Here is a 13,869-nt window from a genome sequence, read left to right as displayed (position 1 = left end):
GAATCAACTGTACTTATCAATTATTAAACTGGACAATTGTGCTGCATGATCCTTCTGTATTGATTAAGATTACTGTGTTGGACAACCCCACGTAGTAGTCGGATTTCACTTTGATCATCCGTTGTTACATAAGTTTCTGACATTCACCTTCCCACCCTAATGCAAAAGAACTGGAATAATAATGTAGCTGTGAGTGATGACACATGGTGCAGAAATGATCCGTGCCCCTGGAAATAGGGACGTGTACATAACAAATTGTCATTGTTTCAGCTACAGTATTGGTAGGAGGACTTAAGTTTGGAAGGATTGTGGAAAGTAGATTTCTTTCAAGTTTGGCAGAAATAACTGGAGTTGTTTCTTTAAAAGAGGTTACTGACAGTTCTCTGTGGGGACACAGCTTTTTTTTAAACAAGGTTTCATAAAATCCCATGACTGGGAAGAATAATGGAGGTGGGTTAGCTCAGCGGGCTGGATGGCTGGTTTACAATGTAGAGTCATGGTATGGGTTCAATTGCTGCACTGGTTGAGGTTACCATGAAGGACTCTGCTTTTGAACCTCTCCTTCTTGCCTGAAGCATGCTGACCCTCAGATTAAACCCCCACCTTCTCTAATGGGAGAATGGGACTACAGAGACATGGACATTTTATTTCATCGTAACAGACTAACATGTACTGTATATGGGAGCCTCTGGAATCAAATTATTTTTTTCAAAATCAATTCTTCATTTGATGGTCCGTGGAAAATTTTAAAGGGGAGGTTCAAAAGCAGGGTTTTTTTTGACATATGGGACTAAGAGCTGGATATTCCAAGGAGTAGCAATCTTTCACATCTGACAGAAGATTCTGATCAGAGCTCTTTCAGAAATGTGGAGCTGTCTTTAAATCTGACAGGTCCCTTGTAGTGTAGAACCAATAGGGCAAACTCCCTCCTCCCCCAACCATACAACAGTCAGTTCTGTGACATAAAGGTCCAGCATCACAGACAGCCCCTGTGACAGCACAGAGACAGGCCCTTTGACCCAAACTGGTCTATGCCAACCAAAATATCCATCCACACTAACTCCATTTCCCTGAACTTGGCCCATATCCTTCTAAACCTTTCCTATCCATGGATTTGTCCAAATGCCTTTTAAATGTTAATGTGCCACCTCAACAATCTCTGCTGGCAGCTCATTTCATATGCGTACCACCCTCTGTGTAAAGAAAGTTGCCCCTCAGGTTCCCTTTCATTCTTTCCCCTCTTAACCTTAAACTGATGCCCTCTAGTCCTTGATTCCCCAACCCTGGGAAAAAGACTGAGTGCATTCACTCTATCCATGCCTCTCAGGATCCTATATACGTCTGTAAGGTCCTCCCTCAGTCTCCTAAATAAAAAGAAGTCCTAGCTTGTCCAACCTCTCTATATAACTCAAACCTTTGAGTCCTGTCAACATTCTTACAAATTTCTTCTGCACTCTTTTCAGTTTACTAACACCCTTCCTATAGCAAGGTGACCAAAACTGAACACAATACTCCAATTGCGGTCTCACCAACATCCTGTACAGCTGCAAAATAACTTCCCAACTTCTGTATCTAGTGTCCTGACTGATGAAGGCCAGTGTGCCAAAAGCCTTCTTCACTGCCCTGCCTCCTTTTGACTCCACTTTCAGAGAACCATGCACCTGAACTCCAAGATCCCTCTGTCCCACTACACTCCATAAGGCCCGACCTTCACCATGAAACTTCTAACTTGATTTGACTTTCCAAAATGCAAGACCTCACACTTATCTATATTAAACTCCATTGGCCATTTCTCAGCCCACTCCCCCAGCCGATCAAGATCATGCTGCAATTTCTGATAACCTTCCTCACTGTCCACGACATCGCCTATTTTAGTGTCATTTGCAAATTTTCTAATCATGTCTTGTACATTCTTAGCCACATCATTGGTAACATCACAAACAGCAAAGGGCCCAGCACCAACCCCTGAGGCACTCCACTAGTCACAGGCCTCCAGTCCGACAAACATCCTTCCACTATTACCCTCTGCTTCCTACCATCAAGCCAAATGCGTATCCAATTCGTCCAGGATTTCATGTGATCTAACTTTCCAGAGCAGCCTACTATGTGGAACCTTATTAAAGGCCTTACTGAAATCCATATAGACTACGTCTACTGCCCTGCCTCTGTCAACCTTCCTGGTCACTTCATTAAAGAACTCTCACAAATTTGTGAGGCATGACCTCCCACTCACAAAGCCATGCTGACTGCTCCTAATCAAACCCTGTCTTTCCAAATGCATGTATCTCTTATCTCCCAGAATCTTCTCAAGTAGCTTACCCACCACAGATATTAAGCTTACTGGTTTATTGTTCCCAGGTTTTCCTTTGCAGTCCTTCTTGAATAAGGGCACAACATTCTCTACCCTCCAGTCTTCCAGGACCACACCTATGGCTAACGATGATGCAAAAATATCAGCCAAGGCTCCTGCAATTTCTTCTCTAGCCTCTAGCAGTGTTCTTGGATATATCTAATACATCCAACACCTCCTTGACTGTGGTATGGACTGTCCCCAAGATATCACCACTGACTTCCCCAAGTTCTCAAGTCTTCATGTGTTTCTCCACGGTAAACACAGAGGAGAAATATTCATTGAGAACCTCGCCAGTCTTCTGCAGTTCTACACATACATGTCCACTCTGGTCCTTAAGGGGCCCAATCTCTCTCTAGTTACTCTTTTTCCTTTGATCTACTGAAAGAGCTTCTTTGGATTCACCCTGCTCTTCTCAACCAAGACTATCTCATGCCCCCTTTTCACCCTCCTGATTTCTTTCTTCAGTAAACTCCTGCATCCGTATATACCTCCAGGGATTCCCATGATCCCAGTTTCCTGTACCTGAGCCATGCCTCCATTTTTCTGGTGAAAGCCTCAATATCTCTTGCCATCCAGGGTTCCCTATTCCTGGTAACCTTGCCCTTTACCCTCAGAGTAACATGTAGGTCTTGAACTCTAACCATCTCACTCTTAAAGTCCTGCCAGATAAATGCGAAGAGCTGCATTTTGGGAAAGCAAATCTTAGCAGGACTTATCCACTTAATGGTAAGGTCCTAGAGAGTATGTCTGAACAAAGAGACCTTGGAGTGCAGGTTCATAGCTTCTTAAAAGTGGAGTCGCAGGTGGATAGGATAGTGAAGAAGGCGTTTGGTATGCTTTCCTTTATTGGTCAGAGTATTGAGTATTGAGTACAGGAATTGGGAGGTCATGTTGCGGCTACACAGAACATTGGTTAGGCCACTGTTGGAATATAGCATGCAATTCTGGTCTCCTTCCTATTGGAAAGATGTTGCGAAACTTGCAAGAGTTCAGAGAAGATTTACAAGGATGTTGCCAGGATTGGAGGATTTGAGCTACAGGGAGAGGCTGAACAGGCTGGGGCTGTTTTCCCTGGAGCATCGGAGGCTGAGGGTGACCCTGTAGAGGTTTACAAAATCATGAGGGGCATGGATAGGATAAATAGACAAAGTCTTTCCCTAGGGAGGGGGAGTCCAGAACTAGACAGCATAGATTTAGGGTGAGAGGGGAAAGATATAAAAGAGACCTAAGGGGCAACTTTTTCACACAGAGGGTGGTACGTGTATGGAATGAGCTGCCAGAGGAAGTGGTGAAGACTTGTACAATTACAACATTTAAAAGGCATCTGGATGGGTATATGAATAGGAAGGGTTTGGAGGGATATGGGCCGGGTGCTGGCAGGTGGGACTAGATTGGGTTGGGATATCTGGTTGGCATGGACGGGTTGGACCGAAGGGTCTGTTTCCGTGCTGTGCATCTCTATGACTCTATGATACTTGCCAGACGTCCCTTTACCTGCAAACAAACTATTCCAAACAACCCCTGCAAGCTCTGTCTAATTCCATCAAAATTCATCTCGCCCCAATTTAGAACTTGAACCTGTGGCCCAGTTTTGTCCCTCTCTGTAACTATTTTAAAACTAATAGAACTATGGTCACTGGTCCCAAAGTACTCCCCCACTGTCACCTCAATCACCTGTCTTGCCCCATTTCCTAAGAGTAGGTCGAGTGTTGCTCCTTTGAGTTAGGACCCTCTATATACTGTTTAAGGGAACTTTCCTGAATTCCACCCCATCTAATTAAAATCCCCTACTATGACAACCTTATTGGTCCTGGAAGTCTCCCCAGTGTCCCTGCATATTTGTTCCTCTAATTCCCATTGACCATTTGGGGGCCTATAGTACAGCCCCAATCATGTCACCATCCCCTTCTTATTTCTTAGCTCCACCCACAAAATCTCACTGGATGATCCGTCAGTTACTTTATCTCTGGTTACTACGGTGATACTCGCTTTAACAAAAAATACAACTCCCCTCCCTTCTTTCCAACACCCCTGTCCCACCTAAAGCACCTGTACCTTGGTACGTTAACCTTAGCTAGGTTTCTGTAATGGCTATAATATCCCAGTCCCACGTACCTATCCATGCTCCAAGTTCACCAGCCTTACTGGTCAGCCCTCTTGCATTGAAGTAAATGCAATTTAATCCAACAGGCATTCCTTGCTCCCTGTCATGTTCCAGCCTGACCTGTCCCTTCATGTTACTATTTCTGATTGCTGTATCTCCTTCCAGCCTCGTACTTGCCTCCATGCTGTTGAGAATACCATCCCCCTGGCAATTGAGTTTAAACCCTCCCTTGCAGCACCAGCAAACCTGGCCGCCAAGATGTTAGTCCCCCTCTAGTTCAGTTGTAACCCATCCCTCTTGAACAGGTCATCTCTGCCCCAGAAAAGATCCCAATGATCGAAAAATCTGAATCCCTGCCCCCTGCACCAATTCTTTAGCCATACATTCATCTGTCATGTCCTCCTGTTCTTACCCTCACTAGCACGTGGCACTGGAAGTAACTGGAGATTCCTACCGACGAGGTCCTGGATTTTCACATTTTTCCTACCTCTCTATATCACTCCGCAGGACCTCATCCCTCGTTCTCCCTATGTCATTTATGCCAACATGCACAATAACTTCTGGCTGTTCACCGTCCCCCTGGAGGTCATTCTGCAGTCCCTCCAAGACATCCTGGACCTTGGCCCCGGGAGGCAACACACCATCCTAGAAACCCATTTGCTGCCACAGAAACTCCTGTCTGTCCCCCTAACTATCAAGTCTCCTATCATGAAGGTCCTGTTTAACTTTACCCTTTCCCACTGTGCCTCAGAGGCGTTCGTAGCTGCTTTCCCCTGAACAGTCATCCCCTCCAACAGTATCCAAAATGGTAGACTTGTTTTCAAAGGGAAAAGCCACGGGGGATTCCTGCATTCTCTGCCTACTCCCTTTGCCTTTCCTAGTGGTCACCCAGCTACTCTCTGCTGCACCTTAGGTGTGACCACCTCACTAAAACTCCTCTCTGTGAAGCGCTCAGCATCTCGGATGATCCGGAGTCCATCCAGCTCCAGCTCCCTACCATGGTCTCCCAGGAGCTGCAGCTGGGTGCACTTCTCACACGTGTGGTCATCAGGGACGATGGAAGTCTCCCTGAGCTCCCACATCCTGCAGGAGGAACATGTGACTGCCCTAACTGCCATCTCAACCACTGTAAGACTAAAGAGGAAAGTTAAAAAGACTTTACCTGAGCTTACCGGTACTATTTCTGAGCTGCTGCTCTCTGATGCCTCTTGCTACTTACTCTGCTACCAACAAATTTTGTAACAGCACATCTCTCTACACTTTTTTGTTTGGTTAGAGGAGGATGGAAACACTACTATGATGTAATGTTTGGATCTTAAGCACTCCTTGATACCAAGCCCACAATGATCTACTCTGGAGTGCAGGTGACTGCTTCCAGGATGTCATGTTTCCTCCAAAGTGATGCGTCTCCCTTTTGAACGCCCTCTGCTCCTGTGAAAGGCTCGGCTAAATACATTGTAGGGTGCCTGTTTGGTAACAGTGCCTACAGGATATGGAAGTAGGCAATTAAGGCACCAGATGGGTTAGGGTGTCAGGTACCGGTGGGTAGGGTACCAGATGGACAGAGTGGCAAGGGGACCAGGTTGAGGGTTTCGGGTAAGTTGGGTTAGGTGGGAAATATCAGCTCTGAAAGGGTGTAGGTGGGTTGTGATGGGTTCCAGGGGAGGGTCTCTGATCCCAGGGAGAGGGTGTTGTCAGGTCTTGGGGTGGGGGTGAGTCTGGCCATTGCAAAATGTAGGCCAAATGTTTTAGGAAATGTTGTGAAATTGCATTTTGATAAAACAAGCAAAGGAAAGACTTATACAGAGTTGAGAGTGTGGTGCTGGAAAAGCTCGCATAAGCCCTAAACATTGATTCTTCTGCTCCTCGGGTGCTGCCTGACCTGATGTGCTTTTCCAGCACCACACCCTCGACTCTGACCTCCAGCATCTGCAGTCCTCACTCTCTACTAGCAGGATTTATACATTTAATGGTAGGGCTGTGGGGAGCGTTGTCAAACAGAGTGACCTAAGGGTTAGCTCTTTGGAAGTTGCATCACAGGTAGACAGGCTGGTTAAGAAGGAGTTTAGCACACTTGCCCTCATTGCTCAAACCACTGAGTATAGGAGTTGGGACATCATGTTGAGGTTGTACAGGACGTTGGTGAGGCCACGTTTGGAGCACTGTGTCCAGTTTTGATTGTCCTGCTATTGGAAGGATATTATTAACTTGGAGGGGGCTCAGAAAAGATTGACCAGGATATTGCTGGGAATGGAGGGTTTTAGTTATAAGGATAGGCTGGGACTGTTTTTACTGGCACATAGGAGATTGAGGGAAGATCTTGTAGAGGTTTTAAAAATCATGAAAGGCATGGATAAGGTGAATATCAAAGGTCTTTTTCCCAGGGTAGGGGAGTTCAAAAGTGGAAGGCATATTTTTAAGGTGAGAGGAGAAAGATCTAAAAGGGAACTGAAGGGTAACATTTTCACACACAGAATAGTTTGTCTGTAGAATAATCAGGCAGGAGAAGTGGTAGATGTAAGTACAGTTACAACATTTAAAAGGTCAAAAATCAAATTATAGACACCAGATTATAGTCCAACAGGTTTATTTGAAATTGCAAACTTTCAGAGCTCAGTTTCTTCCTCAGGCATGGTAATGATAAGGAGGTATAAAACCAAAAGTTAACAACTTTAACACTAGCTGCCCTTGTTGAATCCTTTAATCAGTAAGGAGGTATACTGCTGGTTAAAATGAGATGGCAGAGCTTCTCAGCGCACTCTGTGCTGCATTGAATTGAATTTATTATCACGTGTACCGAGGCACAGTGAAAAGCTTTGTCTTGCGACAGAGTTAAGTCGCATAGATAGTAAATAATACATAAACAGCAGCAAAAACAAAAACACAGGGATGGGTGAATGTTAAGAGTTCGTGCGTCCATTCAGTATTCTAACAACCGTAGGGTAGAAACTGTTACAAAATCAGCTGGTGCATGTGTTCAGGCTTCTGTACCTTCTCCCCGATGGTAGAGGTTGTAGAAAAACATTGCCAGGGTGGGATGGATCTTTGAGAATGCTGGCGGCCTTTCCTTGACAGCGGGCCTGGTAGATGGATTCTGTGGATGGGAGGTTGGCCTTTGTGATTGTCTGGGCCGAGTTCACCACTCTCTGTAACCGTCTCCGATCTTGAATGGTACAGTTGCCATACCAGGTAGTGATACATCCAGACAGAATGCTCTCTGGCGCACCTATAAAAGTTGGTAAGGGTATTCGCCATCTTGCCAAATTTCCTCAGCTGCCCGAGGAAGAAGAGACGTTGTTGGGCCTTTGTAACCAGTGCATCCACATGAAGAGTCCAGGAAAACTTGTTGTGGATGACCACTCCCTAGAGCTTGACACTCTCCATTCGTTCCCCCTCTGTGCTGTTAATGTGTAGGGGGGTAACCTCCTGCTGAAAGTCAATAATTGGTTTTGCCGGCATTGAGAGCTAGGTTGTTCTCAGTGCACCATTTTTCCAGGTCTTCCCCCTCCCGTCAGTAGTCTGTATCATTGCCATCTGATATTCAACCGACTATGGTGGTGTCATCAGCAAACCTGTAAATGGCATTAGTCTGGTATTTGGTGACGCAGTCATGGGTATACAGTGAGTACAGTAGGGGGCTGAGTACATACCCCTGGGGGGCTCCAGTGTTGAGTGTTTGTGAGGATGAAATATTGTCCCCAGTTTTCACTGATCGTGTCCTGTGGGTCAGGAAACTGAGGATCCCCTTGTAGAGAGTGGGGCTGAGTCCGAGATCACTAAGTTTTGTCATCAGCCTTGAGAGGATAATAGTGTTGAAGGCTGAACTGTAGCCAATGAGTAGGATTCTTACATACCTGTTCTTGGTGTCAAGATGTTCCAGGGAGGAGTGAAGGGCAAGAGATATGGTATCTGACGTGGATCTGTTGGTCCAATAGGCAAATTGGAGTGGGTCAAGAGTAGTGGGGAGGCTGGAGTTGATTAATGCCATGACCAGCCTTTCAAAGCACTTCATGACCACCGAAGTCAGGGCCACTGGGCGGTAGTCACTGAGACATGCTACATGAGCCTTCTTAGGCACAGGGATGATGTCAGCCTCTTGAAACAGGCAGGGACAGTGGCCTGCTGCAGGGAGAGGTTGAAGAAGTCTGAGAAGACCTCTGCCAGTGGATCTGCACATGGTCCGAGTGCACGGCCTGGTAATCCATCTGGTCCCATCACTTTCCTTGGATTCACACGAAGGAAAACTGATCTTGCCTCTGATGCAGTGACTGTTGGGATAGGTTCGTCAGGACTTGTCGGAATAGGTGTTACCTCTCCGCTGAAATTATGCTCAAAGCGAGAATAGAGGCATTGAGACAATCTGGGAGGGATATGTCACGTCTGCTATTTTGCACAGTCGACTGATTGTAGGTTGACTGAGTGGATTTGTGGTCCTTAGTCCTTTTGGGATCTTCTCTGCTTTCTTGCATTTCCATAGAAAATTGATTTCTGTGTCTGTAATACGTGATCCTTTTGGAGATCCTCTCGAGTTTGAGCTGGCGATTGTGGTGCCAATAGCAGCATCTATAAGCTGGTGGCATTTGATTTTTGACCTTGTCCACCCCAGTCCAACTCTGGCATCTCCACATCATGGCTAACATTTAAAAGACATTTGGACAGATACACAAATAGGAAAGGTTTAGAGGAATATGGGCCAAATGCAGGCAAGTGGAACTAGTTTAGATGAGATTCCCTACAGTGTGGAACCAGGCCTTTTTGGCCCAACCAGTCCACACCGACCCTCTGAAGAGTAACCCACCCAGACCCACTTCCCCCTAACTAATGCGCCTAACACTAAAGGCAATTTAGCATGGCCAAATCACCTAACCTGCATATCTTTGGACTGTGGGAGGAAACCGGAGCATCCGGAGGACACCCACGCAGACACAGGGAGAATGTGCAAACTCCACACAGTCACCTGAGGCTGGAATTGAACCCAGGTCCCTGGCTTTGTGCAGCAGCAGTGCCAACCACTGAGCCATCATGCCGCTTGGGGAAACCTGGTTGGCATGGACAAGTTGGACCGAAGGATCTGTTTCTGTGTTGTATGGCTCTATGACTCTAAATATGATTGTGAAAAATAAATTACAAATGTTCTTCAGGAATATATTAAGAGTGAAGAAATGGCTGACGCTCCAATGGGTGGAGTAAAAGCGCAACATTTTAGTGGACACTTTGGATTGGGTTTTCACAGCCTCCTTAGAAACTGGAATGCATGCAGGTCAGGGATAATGCCAGCTGGGTCCCAATTCAAAAAGCCCGGTCTTCATTTCTGCCACTGGCATGTTTTAATTCACTCATGGGATGTGAGCATTGCTGACAGGCCAACATTTAATACCCCTCCCTAGCTGCCCTTGAACTGAGTGGCTTGCTTGGCCATTTCAGAGGGCAGTTGGGAGTGAACCACATTGCTGTGGGTCTGGAGTCACATGTAGGCCACTCCAGGTAAGGATGACAGTTTCCTTCCCTGAAGGACATTAGTGACCCAGATGGACTTTTCCCGACAATTGACAATGGATTCACGGTCATCAACAGATTCCTAATTCCAGATTTTTAAAAAAAATTGTCTTTTACAGTTGTGAACAGAAATTAATTTTTCCATTCCATGTGGATGTTGTAGATTTGCTTGTTTTGTAGATGGCCCAGGGTCATCACCCATCATTATCACTTCACCGTGTAGTTTATGCTGTCACTCTGCTGCTGGTCACATTGCAGCTCCATCCCTGAATCCGTGTCTCGGGAATATCCAGAATGTCGCCATGGTTTTCAGGTCACCGCATGGTCACCATTTGTTTCTGGATTGCATTGTTTGGATATTGGGTGTGGAGCACAACAGCAATTTCCCAAATTTACCACCATCACGCACCGACCTATCAGACAAGCAGCTTAACAAACTGCAACTCTACAGAGAACAGGCAGAAGAGCAGGACTGGCTGTGATCCCAAGCAAAGTGTCAGCATGCATATGATGGGCTGAATCGCCTTTGTGTGTTTCTAGGGCTGGAATATCTGGGGGCTTCACACATCATTATCTGGTATATTTCTTATTCATTTGCTTGTATTGCCAACACAAAAGTTACATAATCCTTCAACGATGGCCCATCCGGACCAAACTGGAACATGGTGCAACAAGATTGAGGTTGTACAGGATGTTGGAGTACTGTGTCCAGTTCTGGTCACCCAGTCATTGGAAGGAATTTATTTAGCTGGAGAGGGTTCAGAAGAGATTTACCAGGAAGTTGCTGGGTTCGGAAAGTTTGAGTTACAAAGAAAGGCTGGATAGAGTGGGACTATTTTCACTGGAGCGTAGGAGTTTGAGAGGTGATCTTATTGAGGTTTATAAAATAATGAGAGATATAGATAAGGTTAATGGTAGGTGTCTTTTCCCTAGGGTGGGGGTTTCAAAATTAGGGGCACATTTTTAAAGTGAGAGGAGAGAGACTCGAAAAAGACACGAGAGGCAAATTCTTCACACAGTTTGTGTGTGGAATGAACTTCCTGAGGAAGTGGTGGATGTGGATACAATTGCAACATTTAAAAGACATTTGGATAGATGACATCGATAGGAAAGGTTGGAGGGATATGGGCCAGGAGCAGGCAGGTGGGACTAGTTTAGTTTGGGATTATGTTCAGTATGGACCGAAGGGTCTGCTTTCTGTGCTGAATGACAGAAAGGTCGTGCATCTTTTTCCAGCCATGCAGCTGGACACACAGGTCAAGCAATTAGATTAGATTAGATTACTTACAGTGTGGAAACAGGCCCTTCGGCCCAACAAGTCCACACCGACCCGCCGAAGCGCAACCCACCCATACCCCTACATTTACCCCTTACCTAACACTACGGGCAATTTAGCATGGGCAATTTAGCATGGCCAATTCACCTGACCCGCACATCTTTGGACTGTGGGAGGAAACCGGAGCACCCGGAGGAAACCCACGCAGACACGGGGAGAATGTGCAAACTCCACACAGTCAGTCGCCTGAGTCGGGAATTGAACCCGGGTCTCAGACGCTGTGGGACAGCAGTGCTAACCACCGTGCCACCATGCCGCCCACTTCAATGGCATGAAGATCGGTGCTCAGACCAGAGGGTGAACATGATTGACTGTCAGAGGCTCTGGGGTTGACAAGTCAATAAGGACTTACATGTTGGAAATCATGGTCTCTAGTGACTGGATGACAGGCTTTTATAAGTAACATTAAAGAAATAGAAATTGTTCACTTTCCTCAAATTGGGAAGATAGGTCCCCAAGAATATTTATCCACAATAGTTTGGAGAAAGTACATGGAATGATGCTGCAGTTTTCAGTCTTTACCGAGGAAAACAACTTCTGTAAAATATTGCACAGCACTACCAGCATCAGATACCCTGTTCCACCAAGCTAACGAATAACGTTTCCTCCACAATTTTTATTGCAATTCTAATGACAATATTTTGCTCAGCTTTATACTTTGAAATATTCTGTGAATTTTACCATTACATAACTCAATGTACACCAATGACAGAAAGGGCTGGGGGCATTTATTCCCAAATCAATCTTGATGTAACTTTTAAGTTTAAACAGCTTAGTTCTCCAAAGGAAACTGCTTCCTAATTCAACAAAATTCTTACTTTCTCTACAAACCAAAAGAAGTGAAAAAATGGAAACAAAAAACACTAAAGCTCCTGGAAATTCTGAAGTAAAAACACAAGATGCTAGAAATACTCAGCGGATCTTGCAACTTCTGTACAGAAAAGAAAGTTAGCTTGTTCAGTTCAATGTCCTTTTACCAGAACGCATCAAAAGTTTTGATGAAATGTTAATTCCCCACAGATTTTGCCCTAAAATATTTAACATTTGTATTCTTAGCTCCAGTAGCTTTCACATGTCTTATACAATAGCTGAAGCTCATCTAACTATTATTGCTTAGCTGATTATTCACATATACAAGCTCATTACCTGAGAAACACAAATCAGGCGGGTGGTAATACCACATGCTGCTCCAGTGTAAAGACAACTTGAATCCTATTATCAGGCACCAGCTGCTTACTATATGTTTCTGTGAACTAATGAGGAAAATGTTTATCAGAAATGCAACCTGTACACAAAAACAGTTTTATATTCCAAAGTGCCCATTTAATCAATGGAGCAAATTAAACCGTTCAATTTTTATTGATTAAAGACTACTTCAGATGGCATTAGAAAATAACGCTTTCAATCAACGTCCCTGGTTGTTAGTTTCTTTTCTTGATGTGATTTGGCCATTGGCTACTGTAAGGACAAAAGTGGGATACAGTTGTATTGGAGGTAGTTCAGGTGAGGTTCACTAGATTGATTTCAGAGTTGGGGGGTTTGTCTTATGAAGAGAAATTGAGCAGTTCAAGCCTATACTACCTGGGATTTAGAAGACTGAGGACATTTTTTTTTAAGAGAGGGTGTAATGATTATGAAATAAATTGCCAGAGGAAGTAGTTGAGGCGTGTACATTAACAACATTTAAAAGGCAGTTTAAATGGAGAGGAAAGGTTTAGAAGGATATGGGCCAAGCGTATGGAAATGAGGTTAGCGTTGATCTGCATGGACCAGTTTGGGCCAAAGGGCCTGTCCCTGTCTTGTAGAACTCTTTGACTCTATGTGATTGATCAAATGCTAAAGGGGATTGACAGAGACAACGTAGAGGCGATGTTTCTTCAGATGGGGCAACCTAGGACAAGAGGTCATGGTTTCAGGATAAAGGGTCACAGATTTAAAATAGCAACAAGGAGGAATTACCTCTCTCAAAAAATTGTGAATCTGGAATTTACTACCTGAGTGCAGTGGATGCTGGGACATTGAGAACATTTAAGGAGATAGAATACATTGAAAAGTTATGATAGATTAGATTCCCTACAGTATGGAAACAGGCCCTTTGGCCCAACAAATTCACACCGACCCTCTGAAGAGCAACCCACCCAGACCCATTCCCCTACATTTACCCTTTCACTTAACACTAGAGGCAATTTAGCATGGCCAATTCACCTATCCTGCACATCTTTGGACTGTGGGAGGAAACTGGAGCACCCAGAGGAAACCCACGCAGACACAGGGAGAATGTACAAACTCCACACAGACAGTCACCTGAGGTGGGAACTGAACCTAGGTCTCTGGCACTGTGAGGTAGCAGTGCTAACCACTGAGCCACCGGAGATCGAGAGGAAAGTGGAGTTAAGACCAAGATGAGATCAGCCATGATGGTATCAAATCAAGGGGTTGAATGGCCTACTGCTCCCAATTATATTCTTATTCGTTAGCCTAGAGAATTCAAGGAACAATGTCAGGAAATTTTCCAGCCTTTGCCTTTTTATGAGGTTGATTGCATTCAGTTAAATTTGAGAAAGCTCATGCTCCTCAGTT

The sequence above is a fragment of the Hemiscyllium ocellatum genome, chromosome 13 (assembly GCF_020745735.1).
Source record: "Hemiscyllium ocellatum isolate sHemOce1 chromosome 13, sHemOce1.pat.X.cur, whole genome shotgun sequence".
NCBI lineage: Eukaryota > Metazoa > Chordata > Chondrichthyes > Orectolobiformes > Hemiscylliidae > Hemiscyllium > Hemiscyllium ocellatum.
Note: the sequence above shows the minus strand (reverse complement) of the source record.